Genomic DNA, 18,728 nt, shown 5'->3' with positions numbered 1-18,728 from the left:
GTCTTCCTTATTCATTGTCCAGCTCTCACATGCATACGAGGAGATTGGAAATATCATGGCTTGTGTCAGGCGCACCTTAGTCCTCAAGGAGATATCCTTGCTTCTCAGCACTTGAAACAGTTCCTTTGCAGTTGACTTTCCCAATGCTACATGTCGACTAATGTCCTGACTGCTGCTTCCATTGGCATCGATTGTAGAACCAAGCAACGTGAATTCTTTGACAATCTCAATCTTCTCTCCATTTATTGTGATGCTGCTCATTGGTCCAGTTGTGAGGATTTTTGTTTTCTTTATATTGAGACGTAATCCATACTGCAGACTGTATTCTTCAACTTTCATCAGTAGGTGCCTTAAGTCATCCTCACTTTCAGCAAGCAAAGTTGTATCATCTGCATATCTCAGGTTGTTAATGATTCTTCCTCCAATCCTGATACCACGTTTTTCTTCATATAGTCCAGCTTCTCGGATTATTTGCTCAGCAGACAGGTGGACACAGTAAATAGATTCAACAACTTTTGTGATGAGTCCCAAGGCAGACTGCTGTAAGCTCCATGGATGTAGTGAAAAGAATTATACTGTAGGAAAACCTGGATTATGTTGGCCAGAACTGTGACTTTTCCTAGCTTTCATACTTTGTACATACATTACTTCTCCTGAATGTTTTTCCATCTTTAAAATGGGCACAGTGTTAACCTTTTGTGATACAGAGGGTTAGGTAAAGCTCAAAAAAAGTTTATGAGAGAACTTTGAAAAGTATGTATTTTATGTTGGTTCTTGGAATGTTTTAAATGTACGAATATTAGGTCAGAACAAACTAGTTCTTAATAATTCTGGAGAACTGAATTCAGACTTTATTTTGCCTGTATTTGGATACCTCTTTTATATCAATTTTTATTCATCATTGTCTTAGTCTTCTAGGGTTGCTATAACTGAAATACCACTGGTAACAAACAGGAATTTATTCTCTCACAATTTATGAGACTAGAAGTCCAAATGCACTGTGCTGGCTTTAGGGGTGGGTGAAGACTCCTCTACCTTGGGCTTCAGCTCTGCCTCTTTCAGGCGCACTGGAGTTAGAAAAGTCTCCTAACTCTGACAGCTGCTGGCTGCTGAAGCAGACCCAAGGTCAGAAGGCAAAATGGCATACTCTCAAGATCGGTAGGGAGCACAGCAGGCTACTGGTTCAAGTCCAGGAGACAACACAGCAAACCACTAGTTACCCAAATGTGCCAAAAAGCTCAAGACCTTCCTCAAAGCTTCCCCATACATACTGGAAACTGGCCACACCCCAAAGGCAACTAATTACCTGCTCACAGCAGATTCCACCAAGGACTTGATTATACCACATCCAGTCTCATGGGGAATAACTGTATCCAGCTGCCAAACTACTGAAAGTCATGGCCCGGCCAAGTTGACACACAAACTGAAGTACCACAGTCATGATACCAGTTTTTATTATCAGCTAAAAAGTAGTATCTCTGCATTCAAGAAAGGAGGAAGAGTACCCTCTTTTGGCAGAGGTATCCCATGTGGGCTGTGAGGTCCTTCCTACCCCTGTTTGGAAAGCAGGGTTGCTTCCTGCTATTGCAGTGAACTTGAGCCCCTTTTATTTGCACTTTCCAGGCTTTGCGGTCTCCCTGGGTTAAGTGGTCCCTCAGCTCCGTGACTGGGAGTATGGAAGAAGGAAGAGGATGGGAAAGAGCACCTGAATTGAAGAGAGAGGAGGGAAAGGGAAGGCAAGATAGTGAGATGATACCCATTCAGTGTTGGTGTTTCCAGTTTTTCAAATTAAATGTTAGAGCTTTAATCATAAGGCCAAAATCTGTCCTTTAATATGACAGAGCCACAAGAGACCTGAAATTCTTTGCAGCTGCTAATGGTTTACATAGGGTTGTAGTTGGTAAGGAGAACAGTGATAAACAACTGTTATGAATGATTGTTCTAGATTCTTTACCAAAAAATGCAGTAAATCAACAGGTCACTCTTGAAAAAGTATTTGAACCCTAACAAGCAGAAATAAACCTACCATAGGATCTCCCCCTCCAATCCTTAGGAACACTGTTCATAATATTCTTTGAAACTGGGCTTAAATAAAAGAAAGATTTGTATGGCTGGAGTAAGAATATTGATCGCGTAAATTAAATCTCCCACCCTCATCCCTTAGATGGATTAGAATCCATCTCTTCTACCTTTTGTTTTGTTCTTCAAAAAATGGAAATACATTGCTATTATAAAAGAAATACATGGTCCTTATTTTTTTACATGCCAATAATTGAAATCTGTTTAAAAAGAGAAAAAAATCCCTGCAGGTATCAACCACTGTTAATGGTTTGGTTATTTTGTGTGTCTCATAAAAATTGTTTTGCATACTGTTACATAACCTACTTTTTTTTAATATACAAGACATTTTGGATTTCCTTTTAGTATGTATACCTCACCTCATTTAAGAGCTGCATAGTATACCACTGTATGGGTGTACTACACATTCTTTAACTTACCTCCTACTGATAATAAATCTTATTCCGAAAGCTTTTCATCATACACGGTCATTATAAATATCCTTACAGTATAGCCAATTTCCTTATGATGAGTTCTGAGAAGGAGAATTTCTGGGCTAAAGGGTCTATCTTATTTATGTTTTGGTACATATTATCTACTTGTGATCTGGAAAGACTACTAGTTTACTCTCCTACCAGCAATGGAAGAGAGTGCCTGTTTCCTCGTACATGTACATAAATGCACAGAGGATTGTCAGTGTCTTCAGTTTTTGCCAGTCTCATAGGTAAAAGTTATCTTAAGATGTAATTTGCAGTTCTTTGAGTCTGAGTAAGATTGAGAATGTGTTTACTGACCATATAGGTGTCTTCTTTTGAGAAATACCTATGTACTTTATCCACTTACTAGTGTGCTTAAAGGAGCTCTGGTAGCATAGTGCCTAAGGCACTTGACTGGGAGCTCTGGTAGCATAGTGGCTAAGGCACTTGACTGCTCACCAGAAGGCTGGCGGTTCAAACCCACCAGCCACTCCTCGGAAGGAAGATGGGGCAATCTACTTCCGTAGTGATACTGCCTCGGAAACCCAAGGAGGGGTCTCTATGAGTCAGGGCTGACTCGATGGCACATAACAACAACAACAACAAGGCACTTGACTGCTAACCAGAAGGCTGGCGGTTCACACCCACCAGCCACTCCTCGGAAGGAAGGTTGGGCAATCTACTTCTGTAGTGATACCGCCTGGGAAACCCAAGGAGGGATAGTTTATGAGTCGGGTCCAACTAGATGGCACATAACAACAACAGTGTGCTTAAAGTGTTTTCATAGTCAAGATAACCCTTAATGTACTGCACATATCTTCACCTTTTTAAAAACTTTGCTATAGTCTCTTTCTCTTAAGAATTTTCAGTTTTTAAGTAGTCACATCTGTTCATCTTTTGCTTTGTGGGTTTTTTCTCCTTTTTTTTTTTTTTTTTTTAAATATTTCAGTGGTGTCTCAGCTTTGGTACCTCCAGAAACAGACTCTTTACGATAAAGATTTGAATACAAGTAGCTTGTTCAGAGTTGCAAGAACCAAGAGTAGGAAAGGAAAGACAGTTGATAGAGGGTGTCTTATTAAGGTCTAGCCATCACAGTGAGAGCTAGCCAAATGGAAACTGGGAAATTGGAAAAAGCTTTTTCCTCATAATTATCTCACCCAATGATCAGTTACTGGCTGAAGGATGCTCTTGGAGATTATTCCAGTTAATTATTACTCCATAACAAAATACAAAACTAAGATGTATAAAACATCTGCTACTTAATATTATTATAACCTCTCATGGTCTGGGGATTGACTAGGGATGGTCTCAGCTGGATGGTTCTCACTGAGGTGTACCCTTGCAGATACAGAAAACTGGGGCTGGAGTCATCTAAAGGCTTCCTCACTAGGGCTTTGATCTGGTTCATTCCAGTTACAGTCTCCTGATGAGAATTTTCATTTCCATCGCAGATACATGAATCAGAATGTAAACTTTAATAAGATTCTTATAAGAACCATTTGGGGATATTGTTAAAACGTAGATTCTGATTCAGTATAGCTGGAGTGGAAAGGCAAATTCTCAGCAGGGTGTCTGACTGGAAGGAACTTGTTCCAAGCCCTGTTCCTCACTCACAAACACAGGCTGGGAAGACTCAAATAAGTGCTTGGAACAGCTGGGGCTCCTCAAGCATTCTCAGGCTTTATGTGGTCTCTCAATATGATCTCTCTAGCATGTAGACTTAAGGGTAGTTAGACTTCTTACGTGGTGGCCTAGGATTTCTGAGATTCACAGAGAAAGTGACCTGTGCATAGGCTGGGGGAAAATCCATCTCCCCCTTTAAAAAGAGGACCTAGCTTGAGTAGTCATACTGCATCACCTCGATGTCATTACTGCCAGACCATATTCAAAGGGACAGGAGTTAGACACCACCTCTTGGGGGAGAGTCAAAGAATCTGTGTGTGGACTGTGTTGTAAAGACCGTATGTTGTTGTTGTTGTTGTTTGCCATCGAGTCGGCCCCGACTCATAGCGACCCCTCCTTGGGTTTCCGAGGCAGTATCACTACGGAAGTAGGATAGGGAGTTGATTTACCTGCACTTTCTGGCTGTTAGGAGCTCTGGTGGCACAGTGGTTAAAGCATTTGACTGCTAACCAAAAGGCTGGCAATTTGAACTTGCCAGCCACTCTGTGGGAGAAAGATGGGGCAGTTTTTTTCTGTAAGGATTTATAGCCTTAGCAACCCTATGGGGGCAGTTCTACTCTGCCCTCCTAGGGTCTCTGTGAGAACTGACTCCATGGTGGTGGGTTTGGTTTTTTGGTTTCTCTGACTGTTGCCACAGTCAGAGCAGCTTTCAGGCACAGAGATGCAAGTAGGGACAGCTGAACGTTGGGAGCATGCCAAAATGGTGAGGCCATGAAGAACATGGGTGGGACATCGACAGCTGCAGTTTCAGGTTGTCAAGATAAGATTGTCTTCCTCTGTTCCTAAGAATATAAAACTGTTTACTTTTATTTTCTTCTAGTCACTATTTTAAGTTTTTAGTTTTTGTTTTGTTTTTAAAGTCTGGTAGGAGTAACAATTGAACACTTATTTAATGGTCAGCCAATTGTGCTAGCATTTTAAAATAATCTATACAGTGGTTTGCAAACAGTTTTGGTTTCAGGACCCATTTACACTCTCAAATGTTATTAAGGATCTGAAAGAGGTTTTTTTTGTTTCTGTTACAGTTTATCATTATGGATTTTTACTATATTCAAAATTAAACCAGAAACATTTGAAAATAAAGTTCCATTTAAAAAATATAGTACAGACATGTCAAAATAATAATATTTTTAAATTGGTGATAACTATTATTTTTCCAAAACTAAAAAGCTTAGTGATGAGAGTGGCACTGTTTTATATATTTGCAAATTGCTTCAGTGTCTAATTTAAGACAACTGGATTCTCATATCTCTATCTGCATTCAATCTGTATTATACCTCATGTAGTCTCAAGAAAACCTCACAGTATGATTATGAGAGAGAGAATAAAAAGAACTTAATAATGTTATGGATTTATGAAAATAGTTTTGACTAGATAGGGCCTTAGAGAAGCTCTGATCTAGCCTTTTCCTGATGATTTGAAATGCCATCTTTAGCTGAAGGCATCTTTATCCTCCAAATCCACATGAGGTCTGTACTGAAGGAATTTATAGGTAGCTGGACCTGGGAGGAGAGACTCCTGCTTGGGGGTCTTTACCCAAAGCCCTAGGAGGACATTTAAGATTGAGGATGAAGAGCCAGCAAGATTGCCAGAATTAAGATCTGGCAGGGAAGTTCCAAGCTGATGGAGCAGTGCAGAAAGGTGTTCTGAGATCTCTTTATAAATGTGTAGCCATATAACATCCAAATCTGAACACTTTGAGAACAAAAGGGAATGATAAAAAATTAAATTATTATTACTAAATAAAATAAATGCTCGACCAAATGATAAAATAAATTCACACCACACAATAAGTAATAATCTGTGACAAGACCATTCAGATAACTCTCTTGTTACAGCAAGATATAAAACCTGTTTCTTGCACATATATACCTGTGTCACATTCCACATTCACCACTGACCACACAGCCCTCTGCAAACCCCACCTGTGGTCTGACATTGGCAGCAGTTGCAGTGTAGAAGCTACCCAGAAGGTGAGTGTGAGTGAATGGAAACTTTTGTTATTGTTCGTAGGGGCCGTAGAGCCGATCCTGACTCATAGTGACCCTGTGTACAACAGAATGAAACACTGCCCAGTCCTGTGCCATCCTCACAATCTTTGCTGTGTTTGAGCCCCTTGTTGCAGCTACTGTGTCAGTCTGTCTTGTTGAGGGTCTTTCTGTTTTCACTGACCTTCTACTTTACCAAGAATGATGTCCTTCTCTAAAGACTAGTCCCTCCTGATAACCTGTCCAAAAGTTCAGGAGATAAAGGCTTGCCATCCTCACTTCTTCCAGGATAGGTTTGTTCATTCTTCTGGTAGTTCATGGTACTTTCTGTATTTTTCACCAACAAACATCACAATTCAAAGGCATCAATTCTTCGGTCTTCTTATTCATTGTCCAGCTTTCACATAAATATGAGGTGATTGAAAATACCATGGCTTGGGTTAGGTGCATCTTAGTCTTCAAAGTGACATCTTTTTTAAAATACAAAACAACACTTCACAAGGTCTTTTGCAGCAAATTTGCCCAGTGCAGTAAATCATCTGATTTCTTGACTACGGCTCCCATGGGTGTTGATAGTGGATCCAACTGAAATGAAATCCTTGACAACATCAGTATTTTCTCCATTTATCATGATGTAGCTTATTTGCCCATTTTTAAGGATTTTTTGTTTTCTTTATGTTGAGGTATAATATATCCTGAAGACTGTAGTGTTTGAGTTTCATCAATAAAGGCTTCAAGTTAACTTCACTTTGAGCAAGCAAGATTGTGTCCTCTGCATATCACAAGTTGTTAATGAGTCTTCCTCCAATCCTGATGCCACAATCTTCTTCATATAGTCCAGCTTCTCACATTATTTTCTCCACATACTGATTGAATAAGTATGGTGAGAGGATACAACCCTGACACCCACCTTTCCTGATTTTAAACTATGCAGTATCACTTTATTCTGTTCAAACAACTACCTCTTGGTTATGTACAGATTCCTCATAAGCACAGTTAAGTGTCTGGAATTCCATTCTTTGCAGAGGAGCTCTGGTGGTGTGGTGCCTAAGGTATTTGACTGCTAACCAGAAGGTTGGTGGTTCATATCCACCAGCCACTCCACGGAAGGAGGACTGGGCAATCTACTTCTGTAAAGATTTACTACCTCAGAAACGCAAAGGGGGTTACTGTAAGTTGGAATTGACTTGATAGCAGTGGGTTTTTGTTTTTGTTTTTTGCAATGTTATCTGTAATTCGTTATGATCCACACAATCAACTATCTTTGCACAGTTAAAAAACACACGTAAACATCTTTCTGATATTTTCTGCTTTCAGCCAACATCCATCTGACATCAGCACTGATATCTCTTATTCTACATCCTATCCTCAATCCAGTTTGAATTCTGCAGTTCCATGTGGATGTACTGCTGCAACTGTTTTTTAATTACCTTAAGCAAAATTTTACTTGCATATGACATTAATGATAATTTTTCGATACTTTATGCATTCTGTTGGATCACCTTTCTTTGGAATAGACCCAAATATGGATCTCATCCAGTCAGTAGCTATCTTCCAAATTTCTTTAAACAAGTGAGCGCCTCCAGCACTGCATCTGTTTGTTCGAACATTTCAGTGGGTATTCCATCAATTCCCAGAGTCCTGTTTTTCTCCAGTGCCTTCACTGCAGCTTGGACTTCTTACTTCAGTACCATCAACTTTTGATCATCAGTACCTCCTGAAATAGTTGAACATAGACCAGTTCTTTTTTGGTAGAGTGACTGTATATTCTTTCCATCTTCTTCAGTTGCTTCTTGTTTTGGTCAGTATTTTGCCCATTGAATCTTTCACTATCTCATTTCGAGGCTGGAATTTTTTCTTCAGTTCTTCCAGCTTGAGAAATGACAACCAAGCATGTTCTTTCCTTTTGGTTTTCTAGCTCCAGATCTTTGCACATTTCATTATAATACTTTGTCTTCTTGAGTTGACCTTTGAAATTTTCCATCTGGCTCTTTTACTTCATCATTGCTTCCATTCACTTTAGCTACTCTATGTTCAAGAGCAATTTTCAGAGTTAATTCTGAAATACGTTTTGGTTTTTTTTTTTCTCTCTTTAATGATCTTTTGCTTTCTTCATATATGATGTCTTTGATGTCATTCCACAGGAAGTCTGGTTTTCAGTCATTTGTCTTCAATGTGTTATATCTGTTCTTCAGATGTTCTCTAAATTCAAGTGAGATATACTCAAGATCCTACTTTAGCTTTTGTGGGCTTGTTTTAATTTTCTTCAGCTTTGGCACTAACTTGCCATGTGAGCAATTGATGGTCTGTTCCACAATCAGCCCCTGGCCTTTTCTGACTGACGATATTGAGCTTTTCCATTATCTTTTTTTACAGATGTAGCTGATTTGATTCCTGTATATATTTATTTTGTTTAAAAAAGATATTTGCAGTGAATAAGTTGTTGATCTTGCAGAATTCTATCATGCAGTCTCTGGAGTCATTTCTATTTCCAAGGCCATATTTGCCAACTACCGAAGCTGCTTCTTTCCAACTTTTGCATTCCAGTCACCAGTGATTATCAATGTACCTTGGTTGCACATTTGATCAATTTCAGACTGCAGATGTTGGTAAAAATCTTTCATTTCTTCATCTTTGGCCTTAGTAATTGATGGGTAAATTTGAATAACAGTCCTATTAACTGGTATTCCTTGTAGGTGTATAGATATTATCCTATCACTGATGGCATTATACTTCAAGGTAGATCTTGAAATGTTCTTTTTGATGATGAATGCAACATCATTCCTTTTTGTTATTCCCGGCATAGTAGACCATATGGTTGTCTGATTCATAATGGCCAATACCTGCACAATTCAGTTCACAAAATGCCTAGAATATTGATCTTTGTATGTTCCATTTCATTTTTGACAGCTTACAGTTTTCCTAGATTCATACTTCATACATTCCATGTTCTGATTATTTATGGATATTTATTGCCATTTCTTCTCATTTTGAGTTGTGCCATTTCAGCAAGTGAAGGCCCTGAAAGTTACTCCATCCATGCCAGTAAGGTCAACACTCCTTGAAGATGCAGCTATTCCCTAGTTGTATTTTGAGTGCCTTCTAATCTGAGGGACTCATCAAACGTCATTCATAAGGTTTTCACTGGCCAGTTTTTTCAGGAGTAAATTACCAGGTCCTTCTTTCCAGTCTTTCTTTGTGAGGAAATTCAGCTGAAACCTGCCCACCACAGGTGACCGTGCTAGTATTTGAATTACCGGTGGCCATAGGTTCTACCACCACAGCAGCACACAAGCCACCACAGTCAGACAAACACACTAATACAAAGGTGAGTGTTAGGAGACACTTTCAGTTATAATGAATTTTATGATCAAAGATGTGTTCTAGAATTTTTCTTAGAATTGAGTAAAACCTAGTAACTTTCTTTTTGGGAATTTTGATATAATTTAATAGCTTTCTTTGTGACCCTACTGCTTTTAAGAATCAGTACTAAATGTATGGGGGGTATAAATATTATGAACAGGACCTACGATGTCATGCTTGGTAAGGTGGAGGGTTGACGAAAGAGGGGAAGGCCTTCAATGAGATGGATTGACACGGTAGCTGCGACAATGGGTTGAAGCACAGCAGGGATCATGGAGCTGGTGTGGGAGCAGGCCGTGTTTCGTTCTGCCGTGCATGGGGTCGCTATGAGTCGGAAATGACTCGACAGCACCTAACAACAACAACAGACCTTCTCCCCTCAAAAAGTCTGAACAAGATACTGAACTTTCCCCCAGTTGCCTCTCATTATCCACAATAAAATTAACTTAGTTGAAAAGTTGGTCATGTAAGCGACTAATAATTTATTTCTATTTATTTGGATAGTAGTTTTAATATATCCTAATATAAACATGCAACTAAAAAAAAAAAAAAAACAGGACTCAACCACCTGACTCATTAGACAGATCTGGCTCTGGATTATTTATTGGGAGTAGAGGAATACTCCCCACAGCCTTAGAATTTGATTCTGCTTTGATCCTATTTTTCTAACTTCTCTTGGGAAAGAACAGATTAGCTTCAGGCTTGTGTAGTTCCTGCAGAGGATATATGATGCATACAGTCTAATTATATTTATCCTGAATACCACCCTGTTTAACTTTGTATAGGAATATGGCTTTTGAGGCACAGGGGATGCCCATTTTTAATTCCTAATGCTTTCTGTGCCCCCTATTCTCTCTGGCCTCTGGAGTAGAATTTACTGTTTGTCATAGGCCAGAAGTTAAAGCAGGATTCTTTAGCTCAGTTCACTAAAAACTCATCATTCAGCTATCCCAGTTGAGAATAATGACCACTTGATATACATATTTGCTCTTCCATCACTATCTCTAGTTGGAGTCTCTGGGGCAAATGGTTAAGTGCTTGACTATTAGCCAAAAGGTTAGCACTTTGAGCTCACCCAGAGGCCCATCCTAAGATAGGCCTGGTGATCTGCTTCTGAAAGGTCATAGCCTTGAAAATGCTATGGAGGAGTTCTACTCTACATATGGGGTCACTATGAGTGACAGAGGAGCTCTGGTAGCATCGTGCCTAAAGCAGTTGACTGCTAACCAGAAGGTTGGAGGTTCAAACCACCAGCTACTCCTTGGAAGGAAGGTTGAGCAATCCTACTTCTGTAGTGGCACCGCCTCGGAAACCCAAGGAGGGGTCGCTGTGAGTCTGGGCCGACTCGATGGCACATAACAACAACAACAACATGAGTGACAGTGCTGGAATCTCTTATCCCTTTACTTACAAATTATCTTAAAAAATGGTTTTCTTTTAAAAATCATGTTCTTATTTCTTAATGTGCATCTGTATATTTTTCTGTATTGGAATGTAAATTTGCATAAGAGCTGGACTGTGACTATTTTCTAAAGCAGCAACATACAAAGTCACATTACAATTGAATGACTAGCTGAGTAAAACTGAGCTATTGTGGAGTTTTCTTACTTCACCTAATTTGAGAACAATGTCATGTCCTACACAGTAATACATATTCTGTCCAACTAATTAAATATTGTTGTTTATTGTGCTAAGTCCTGTGTTGTAAGTGTGGGAACGTCTTCTCTCTGCAGACTTAAAATCTAATTGGGATTGTGCACCCAGATAACTACAGCACTCTGTTAAACATCCACAGATAAATTTGAAACATATTTCAGAAATGAACTCTACCACATGTCCTACACCCATAGGCCACAGATCAGCCTTGTACTTCATGAAAAGATATAGCAAAAGATCCTTTGAAGGTTAGTCTGCTTTCTGCTGGAGGAAGAGAGTAGACACTAACCTTTTAGGAAAAGGTGGTGACTACGAACCTAAAGATTGGCAGTTCGAACCCATCCAGCAGCACTGCAGAACAAAGACCTGGCAGTTTGCTTCTGTTAAATTTAAATTAAAAAAAAAAAAAAAAATGTTGCTGTTGAATCAGTTCCAACTTATGTGACCTCATGTGTTACAGAGTAGAACTGCTCCATGGAGTTTTCTTGGCAGTAATCTTTTTTTTTTTTTTATTGTGATTTGGGTGAAAGTTTACAGAGCAAATTCATTTTCCTTATAGCAGTTCATACACATGTTGTTTCATGACATTGACTGCAATTCCCCACAATGTAACAGTACTCTTCCCATTTTTTCCCTGTAGTGACTTCTTCCCTGTGTCCTTCCCTCCCATACACTCCCACCCCCTGAGCTGTCCTCCTCTGCAAACACTGCCCTTCTGATCTCCCAAAATCTATCACTTCAAAGAGTGTATCTACCTGATGTAAACGTTCATCCCATATGCCTGTCTGTTGTTTTGGCTGGAAGCCACAGGAGTGACTTCAGTTCCAGACCTGAAGGGTAATGAGGGACCATAGTCATCAGGGGTCTCACCAGACTATCAGACCAGCAAACCTGGTCTTTTTTTTATGATACTGAGTTTTGTTCCACATTGTTCTCCCACACTATCGAAGATCTTTTGCACTGATCCCCCTCCGAGTAGTTGACCGTGGTAGTTGGGCACCATCTAGTTCTTCTGGTCTCATGGTCATATAGGCTTAGGATCGCATGGTCTATCTGTCCCTTGGACTAATCATTTCCGTGTGTCTTTGATTTTCTTCATTGTTCTCTGCTCTGGTCAAGGAGAGACCCATTGTTGCATCTAAATGGCCGTTTGCAAGCTTTTAAGACCCCAGTCACTACTCACCAAAGTAGGATGTAGAACAATGTTTTTTGTGTAGTATGCTATGCTACTTGAGCATGATGGCACCTGTGACCATAGTCTCGAGCCCACAGGTCCAACTACTCACTCCTTCCAGGCTGTGGCAAGAAGCCACCACACCCTTGCCGCTTGTCAGCTCTACTCTACACCGAGACATTCTTATAGCTCTTACAAATACACATGTAGAAACATTGTCTGCTAACCCTATATGTGGTCATGGGCACACTCTCTTGGCAGTAATCTTCATGAAATCACATTTACAGCCAAGAAAATCCTATGGAGCAGTTTTACTCTGTGACACATGGGGCCACTGTGAGTCAGAATTGATTAGATAGCAACAAGTTTGGTATGGGTGTTAGACTGGATTTTCTAGAGAATCAAAACCAGTAAAGCTTATATATAGAGAGAGAAAGAGAAATTTATCTTAGGAAAATGGTTCACACACTTAACAGAAGCTGGCAAGTCCCAAGTTCTTGGATCAAACGTCAAGTGGGAGGCTTTTCCCAACTCATGCAGCTGCAGAGGCTGACGAGTTCAAGGTTGGCAAGCAGTGTACTGGCTGTTGACTCCAACGAATGACAAATTCAAAATCACCAGTCTGAATGGTGGATTGTTCGCTCACAGACAGTTGTAGGCAGCATAACAGAATCCTGATCCACAGAAGAGTATCTCTTTTCCCAGGAAGTACATAAATATACTGGAAGCAGGCCACACCCCTAGGGAAACTCCCTTTCAGTGGATTGGCTGCTCAAAACATATACATCTGATCCCATCATTGGAACAACCCACATCACAATTGATTAAATTATATAGAATTGTGGTCCAGCCAAGTTGATACACAGTCCACCCCTTGTCAACTTGGCAGTTGTACACATCTTCTTAACCATATATAATCTCTAAGGACAATTATAAAGTCATATTTGTACCTAACATGATAAGCTAACACATGTACAACAAAAACACATTAATCTTATTTACATTTCACAGTTCATAATAGAAGGAAACAAAAATATTTGATGCACATATACAATGAAGAAATGTAACAATCAACAGTCTTCATTTCTGCAGCTGGTCATGTGGTCATAGCTGACATTCAGAACTACCTTCTTCCACCACCCATTCTGTATTTCCCTTGCCCTCAGCACGCACCTCAGCTGGTCATGGTTCTTTGCCTGGTAGAGTGACTCAAACCTTCATTCCTGAAGGGTCTGGGCCATTAGTAGTCTTATCAGAATTGGGTTGCTGTGATTTTCCATTGACTTTAATCACAGGGCATGGTAGTACTAAGAGACGTCTTAAAGAATCTCCTGTATTCCAGACATGTTCTTCTTTACCTCCATTATGTAAAGCCAACCCAATTTCCCCTTGGTAATTGGGATCTATCATAACCAAATAGTACAGTAATGCCCTTCTTTGTCTGTTGATCCAGAGGCATGAGGAAGCCAAAATGGCTGTGTGGCATTCTTAATTTCCAGTTCAATGCAATCAGTATTGTGTCTCCAGGTGGGAGTGTTCCTCCCATTGGGGCTAAGATCTCCAGACACACAGCATAGGGTAGCAGGTACATGAAGCAAAAAATTTTTTGAGCATGTCACTAGGGGTTTTAGTGAGTGGTACCACTCCTGTTTCCACCCCTTGGTTCCTGGACCCATGAATTCTGGCTATTGGAGAAACAGCACCATATACTGGACACTGGTATAGAGTATATACAGCCTCCTGGAGAACATTGCCCCAACCCTTCAAGGTATTGCCACCTAGCTGGTGCTGTAACTGTGTTTTCAGTAGGCCATTCCATCGTTCTGTCAAGCCAGATGCTTCAGGATGATGGGGACCATGATAAGACTACTGAATTCCATGAGCATAGGTCCATTGCCATACTTCATTTGCTATGAAGTGAGTCCCTTGATCTGAAGCAATGCTGTGTGGGATACCATGATGGTGGATAAAGCATTCTGTAAGTTCACAGATGGTAATTTTGACAGAAGCATTGCGTGCAGGAAAGGCGCATCTACATCCAGAATAAGTATCTATTCCAGTAAGAACAAAACACTGCCCTTTCCATGATAGAAGTGGTCTAGTGTAATCAACCTGCCACCACATTCCTGGCTATCATCTCAAGGAATGGTTCCATATCATGGACTCAGTGTTGGTCTCTGCTGCTGGCATATTGGGCACTCAGTAGTGGTGGTAGCCAAATGAGCCTTGGTAAGTGGGAGTCCATGTTGCTGAGCCCATGTATAACCTCCATCCATGCCACCATGGCCACTTTCTTCATGAGCGCAGTGAGTAATGACAGGAGTGGCTAGGGAAGGAGGATGGCTGGTTTCCAGTGAATGTGTCATCCTATCCATCTAATTGTTAAAGTCCTCCTTTGCCGAGGTCACCTTTTGGTGGGCATTCACATGAGACACAGATGCCTTTACTCCTTTGGCCCATTCAGAGAGATCTGTCCACATATCTCTTCCCCATATATCCTTGTCACCAATTTTCCAATCATGCTCCTTCAGCCAAACCATTAGCCACAGCCCATGAATCTGTATACAATCATATATCTGGCCATTTCTTATTCCATGCAAAGTGAACAGCCATATGCACAGCTCAAAGTTCTGCTCATTGGGAGGACTTCCCTTCACCACTGTCCTTCAAGGACGTCCCAGAAAGGGGCTGCAGTGCCGCTGCTGTCCACTTTTGAGTGGTGCCTGCATATCGTGCAGAACCATCTGTAAACCAGGCATGAGTTTTCTCTTCCTCAGTCAACTGATCATAAGGAACTCCTCATGAGGCCATAGGTGCAGACTGGGAGAGGGAAGGTAATATGACTGGAGTGTAGACCATAGGCATTTGGGCCACTTTCTCATGCATCTTACTTGTGCCTTCAGGTCCTGCTTGAGCCCGATCTTTGATATACCACTTCCATTTAATGACAGAGTGCTGCTGTGCATGTCCAACTTTATGACACTGTGGGTCAGACAATACCTAGTTCATGATGGGGAGTCTCATGGTGACTTGGTGGCCCATGGTTAGGCGTTCAGTCTCTACTAAAGCCCAATAACAAGCTAAAAGCTATTTCTCAAAAGGAGAGTAGTTATCTGCAGAGGATGGCAGGGCTTTGCTCCAAAATCCCAAGGGTCTGCATTGCGATTCACCAATAGGGACCTGCCAAAGACTCCAAACAGCATCTCTGTCTACTACAGACACTTCAAACACCATTGGATCAGCGGATCATATGGCCCAAGTGGCGGAGCAGGCTGTATAGCAGCCTGAACCTGTTGCAGAGCCTTCTATTGTTCTGGGCCCCACTCAAAACTAGCATCTTTCCGAGTCACTTGATAAATAGGCTGCAGCAACACATCAAATTAGGGATATGTTGCCTCCCAAATCCAAAGAGGCCCCCCAGACGTTGTGCCTCCTTTTTAGTTGTGGGGGAAGCCAGATACAATAAATTATCCTTTACTTTAGTAGGAATATCTCAACATGCCCACACCATTGAACCCCTAGAAATTTCACTGAAGGTGCCTGAATTTTTGTTGGGTTAATTTCTTAACCTCTAGCATGCATATGTCTCACCAATAAGTTTAGAGTCATCAATACTTCTTCCTTGGTAGGTCCAGCCAGCATAATGTCATCAATATAATGCATCAGTGTAATATCTTGTGGAAGGGAAAGGCGATCAAGATCTCTACAGACTAAATTATGACATAGTGCTGGGGAGTTAATATACTCCTGAGAAAGCACTATGAAAGTATACTGTTGGCCTTGCCAGTTGAAGGCAAATTGCTTCTGATGGTCCTTTGAAATTGGTATTGAGAAAAAGGCATTGGCTAGATCAATAGCTGCATACCAAGTACCAGGAGATGTACTAATTTGCTCAGGCAATGAAACCACATCAGGAACAGCAGCTGCAATTGGAGTAACCACCTGATTAAGTTTACGGTAATCTACCATCATTCTCCAAGATCCATCTATTTTTTGCACAGGCCAAATAGGCAAATTAAATGGGGATGTGCTGGGAATCACCACCCCTGCATCCTTCAAGTCCTTGATGGTGACAGTAATCTCTGCAACCCCTCCAGGGATGCGGTATTGCTTTTGGTTTACTATTTTTGTAGGTAGAGGCAGTTCTAATGACTTCCACTTGGCTTTTCCTACCATAATAACCCTTACTCCAAATGTCAGGACCCAATGTAGGAATTCTGCCAGTTTCTCAGTATATCTGGTCCAATTATGCATTCTAGAACTGGGGAAATCACTACAGAATGGGTTCGGGGACCCACTGGACCCACTGTGAGACACACCTTAGCTAAGACTCCATCAGTAACTTGACTTCCATATGTCCCCACTCTGACTGGTGGGCCACAGTGACACTTTCGGTCTCCTGGAATTAGTGTCAGTTCAGAGCCAGTGTCCAGTAATCCTTGAAGTGTCTGATTATTTCCTTTTCCCCAATGAACAGTCACTCTAGTTGTAAAAGTCCTCAGATCCCTTTGGGGAAGGCTGGGAGAAAGATGGACATTATAAATTTTTGGCAATGTAGTGGGTTCCTTCCTCAAAGGGACCCGGCCTCCCCTTCATTCAAGGGGTTATAGGTCTCTAAACTGACTCAAGTCTGGGATTCGATTGAGAGACCATGACTCTGTATTCTGGCGATTCAATCTAGACTGCTGTTCACATGACCTAGAATTCTTCTGTCTATATAGATCAAGTAAATATTTAGTAGGTTTGCCATGTATTTCACTACTAGGAACACCATGTGCAAGTAGCCAATGCCATAATTCCACATGAGTCAGACTATTCTGATTAGTGTTCCAACTCTGCTGTCCCTTATGGTAACCACGCCCACCTTGCCTTTCTCGATTAACTGCTTCCACTTGGCCCCTACTACCACAAGGTCCAATCAGACCCATTGTAGTTAAGTATCTTAGTTCAATCAGGGCAGTTCCCACTGTCCAATCTGGTTTACATAAAACAGCAATCACAGAAGTCTTCAAGGATGCTAGAGCTCTGTTTACAAATTTATTCATTACTGTACTGGTGAAAGGTGTATCTTCTAGACTCTCCATTTCTGGCTTGAAGGGTCTAATCTGATAAATCCATTCTAACAGGCCAGTTTCCCTAAGCCTCTGGATACTTTCTTCTACATTGTACCAAGTCAGGTCTCATACTTCAAGTTGATTCAAGGTAGGCCACTGCATAATCCATGCTTCAGTAAGCCAACTAAATAAACTATTAGATTCTTTCATAACCTCTTGAGCTGAAACACTGAATCAAGAATCCATACTTAGTGGGCCTAAATCAATAAACTCAGACTAATCCAATGTTACATTCCTTGCACCATTATCCCACACCCTCAGTAGCCATTCCCATATATATTCTCCAAGTTTCTGTCTATGCATGTTAGCAAAATCAAGTAGGTCTTTTTGGGTGGGGTGTACCACCTCCTCAGTCACACTTTGTATTTCACCTTTTGGGGCTCGCTTGGACTTAACTTTAGTTATAGGTCTAGTGGCAACAATGGGTGGTTGGGGCAGTTCCTGAGAACATTCAGCAATGTTTTCCATGGCCTCTGCCTCAGATAATGACCCAGCAGGAACAGTTGGGTTAATCCCTCAAACTGAGGTGGAGGGATAATGGTTTTACAGTAATGCCTTCAGATGGGAGAGATTCAACAGAACTTACAGGCTTCATATCCTCATCTTCCTGACTCTCTGCCCATATGTCCCCATTCCAGGTTTCAGGATCCCATTTTTTCCCAATCAATGCCCTCACTTTAACTTCACACACCATTCTGGGTTGGTAATTTAATTGGTGTTGTAATTCAGCCACCCTTAGGATAAGCCTCTGAGTTTGGTTTTTGGCAATACTAGCTCTGTTACTAGAAGAAATAAGGCTTTCTTTCAGAGCGCAATTGGAAACATTGAGGTCTTTTATGTGGCACTTAAGTTGTGACTCAGCAGCCCTGAGCTCATCTCGCTCTTTCACCACTTTGTGTAGTGTAAGCAGGACCAACCAACCAGCTTCCTTATACTCCTAATGCTGACAGAATTGCAGAAAAGTATCAAATATGTGATTACCTAGAGCCTCACTTGTCAAAAGTACTTGATCTATTGGTGGTGCTATTTTGCATATTAATGTTGCCACCTCATGCCATTGTTTAGAAGGGCCCTCTTTAGTAATGGAGGCAGGGTCACCAGTGCCTTTCTTGTTGTTGTTGTTAAGTGCCGTCAAGTCGTTTCCAACTCATAGCGACCCCATGCACAGCAGAACAAAACACTGCCCGATCCCGCGCCAGCCCCACAATCCCTGCTA

General features: G+C 41.0%; 1 protein-coding gene across 1 annotated transcript in view; it reads left to right on the top strand.

Moving 5' to 3' along the window:
- The window catches only part of UBE2E1 (ubiquitin conjugating enzyme E2 E1), a 137,121-nt gene that overhangs the window by 95,722 nt on the left and 22,671 nt on the right, over nt 1–18,728 (top strand). The gene's annotated exons all lie outside the window — the stretch shown is intronic.

This window comes from Orycteropus afer, unplaced genomic scaffold (genome assembly GCF_000298275.1).
Source record: "Orycteropus afer afer isolate SDZICR_OR568_19922 unplaced genomic scaffold, OryAfe1.0 scaffold00003, whole genome shotgun sequence".
Taxonomy (NCBI): domain Eukaryota; kingdom Metazoa; phylum Chordata; class Mammalia; order Tubulidentata; family Orycteropodidae; genus Orycteropus; species Orycteropus afer.
This window is presented reverse-complemented; position numbering and strand designations above follow the sequence as displayed.